Source organism: Alligator sinensis, unplaced genomic scaffold, assembly GCF_000455745.1.
Source record: "Alligator sinensis unplaced genomic scaffold, ASM45574v1 scaffold892_1, whole genome shotgun sequence".
NCBI classification, from domain to species: domain Eukaryota; kingdom Metazoa; phylum Chordata; order Crocodylia; family Alligatoridae; genus Alligator; species Alligator sinensis.
Window position 1 is genome coordinate 305,130 of NW_005843161.1, and position 3,208 is coordinate 308,337.

Consider the following 3,208-nt stretch of genomic DNA (forward strand, 5'->3'; position numbering starts at 1 on the left):
CCCCAACGCCTGCCATTGACTTTGGTGGGTCCCCGCCCCAGACTCAGGAGGCACCAGTCACCCATGCCAGTAACTCAGGGAAGAACACTCTGGTCTTGCTACATGGTGGCTACCCAAGGTGTCATGGTGCCCTGGGGTGCCTTGAGATCTTTCCAAGGATGCCACACCATTGTTAGCACCGTTAAGTTTACAAACATGATTTACAAAACAAACCTATAGATTTCAAGAAAGACTCCATAGTTTGAAAAGCATTCTGACCTGTTGGGGTTTTCTGAGTTCTTTGCAGCAGCAGAATTCCTTGGTTATTTTCTATAGGGTAAGGAATGAGTGAAAACAAAGAGTTGGAATTTACTGAGGTAATTGTTTTCTGTACCAATTCTTTCTCTTTACTTCCCAGGACCAGAGGTGTCTCTGGAGATCATCTGAGATAGGACTGACTGGAAATTTTCTGACAAAACCAAATTTCATTAAAAAATGCTGGTTTGCTAAGTATGAATTGTATCCTTTCACTGAACTCAAGGCTGTGTGTTGAAAGAAAGTTACCTAGACCTTTTGGAAGTTGAGCACTTGACCCGGGAAGCTGGAGCTTGCAGGTTCACTGCTCTTGGCTGATGGGTCTTCCTCACAAGCAGGGATGTTGGGAGTCCCTTGAATTTGATGCCTGCTTGGTCAGCTATCTTTCTAAATCTGCTGCAGAAGTGTTACTTACCACTGGGGCTGAGGGCACATTGCTGAATTCAGCAAACACAGGAAATTGAAATCTGTCCTTGTACATGTGGAGTAAAAATTGATGTATTAGCAGGAATTCACTGTATTCCCATCATAACCCTTATAATTTCTGTTCCCTTTTTGGGCACGAACTAAAGAGGCTAAATGGACTAAACTAGAGACTAAATGGACCAACAGAAACTAAACTCCACAGTTGTGAAAGAATTCATCCTCTTGGGCCTTACTCAAAATCATGAGCTACAGTCTTTTCCCTTTGTAGTCTTCTTTACACTCTATGTGACAACTTGGCTGGGAAACTTCCCCATCATTATCACAGTAATCTTAGACCACCAGTTCCACAGCCCTATGTACTTTCTGCTGGCCAATTTAGCTTTTCTAGATGTCAGTGACTCCTCAGTCACTGTACCCAAGTTATTCTCCTGTCTCTTCTTCCAGCACAAAATTATTTCATTCAATGAATGCATCCTTCAGATGTTCTTCTTTCACTTCATTGGGGGCACAATGACATTATTCCTGGTAGTTGATTGGTATGTGGCCATGAACAAACCACTGAGATACTTGACTATCATTAGTCAGGGTATGTGTGTAGGGGCTAGTGGCTGGGACATGGGTTGGTGGATTGATTATCTCCATTATTCAGATTGGCCTGATCCTCCAGTTAACATTTTGTGGACCCTATGTCTTGAATAATTTATATTGTGATTGTGCCCGCCCGGCCTCAAACATCCTGTCACGTGCGGCTCCGTACCAGATGTTTGATGACGTTCACCTTCCTGTCCCTGGTGGTTTGCCGAGTAGGTGTTCACTTCCGGTGTGGTCTGCCCCAGTCCCACCTGCCATGACTTTGAATCTTACTTCAATGGAGGGTTGAACCACTCAGAGTCTCTCAATGGTGGGACATCTGTCTGGCAGTCTTCTGCGAGGCTCCACCTCCCCTCTACCTCACCCTTACACCCAGCCTTGGTGGGTCACTGTTGTCCTCTTGGCCAGCCTCTCAACCGTTGCCCCAGCTTACTTTTACGGGAGGGTGAGCCACCCTGTCTAAAGCGTAAGCAGCCTGCAGTATCCTACCTGGGCCATGAGGCTGCCGCCTTTTTCCTAAGGCTAACAGCCACCCTGTGGCATATGTAAAAAGAAACAGGCTCCCCAAGTTCTGACCCTCAACACCTCCGAAAGTGGGCAACACAAAATACAACAACAACAACAAAAACTACCGATATTCTTTGAGAGACCCAACTGTCCCCTTGCTAGGCCCCTTGGCCAAGTTGCTAACAACTCTCTCTCAACCCTATGGGTCTATGCTCAGCCCTATGTGTGGCCGGGGTAGCCTGCGGATTCCACCCCTATTTTTAACTCTTGTTGCCCAGCCTTTGGTTTCTTCAGCCCTGCTGTGGTCCTCCGGTGGACACCTGTCCCCTCATCCCCTGCTTGGTTGATACTATGCTGCCAAATGCTGGGTTTTGCAGCCTCTCACACTGCTCTTGTCTCCTGTCCCCCACTTGGTGCACCTCTTTGGCTCCCCAGGTGCCCTCGACAGTCCCACCTGGTCTGGTGCCATGACCTGTACTGGCCTCTCCAGCTCCTCTGCTGTGGCCACTGGCATCGGGGTCTTCCTGCTTCCTTCTGCCCTTTTGTCTGGGTTCCCAGTGTTGAGGAACCACCTTCAGCTCCCGGCTCCTTTCGCTGTAGTCAGCAGTCTCTGGTTCGCAGTGCATGCTGGCACATCCTTCCCTGCTGGGGGAAGCAGCTTCTCTTGCTCCCACCGGAGCTTTGGGGAGGCCCCTCCTGCCGGTGTCAATCTGCTGCTCCCTTCTTTATTGCCAGCGGCCTGTTTTATTTCTGCTGGTCAGCAATCGTGGCTGATGTCACCGGCCAGCTGCAACTGTGATGGCTGACAAGCTGCACGGGTTTCTCCCTCGGTTCTGGCTCCATGGTGGGTCCTGCTGTAGTTAAATAACTCCCTTCATCTTTTCTTTTTCTTTCCATCCTCTCTGAGTGTTCCTGACCCTGGGGCTACCCCCTGGTATTTTGGGGTCCCCCCTTCTGTTTCTCCCTGTGACAGTGATATCCCTCAAATCATCAAGTTGGCCTGCACTGGCACCTATTTTGTGGAGTTACTGATGGTCTCAAATGGTGGGATGCTTGTCTCAATCTTCATTATCTTATTTATTTCATACACTGTCATCTAGTCAACATAAGAGCTCATACTATAGATGGGAAGCACAAGGCCATATCTACTTGTGGAGCCCAGGTCACAGTGGTGTGTTTAATATTCATACCCAGCATTTTCATCTATGCTCATCCATTCAGAAAATTCCCCATGGACAAGTTGGCCTCAGTCATTTACACCACAATTACCCCCATGCTGAACCCAGTGATCTACACATTGAGAAATGCTGAGATGAAAAAGGCCATTCCTGCTATCAGTGAGCAAATTAAATATATCCTCAGTTATTTATGAATGATTATCATCATAAAA

General features: G+C 47.7%; 1 pseudogene; it reads left to right on the forward strand.

The window, feature by feature from the left end:
- Window positions 1-894: 894 nt before the first annotated feature.
- On the forward strand, window positions 895-3,155 carry LOC112548400 (annotated as a pseudogene).
- Window positions 3,156-3,208: the final 53 nt, after the last annotated feature.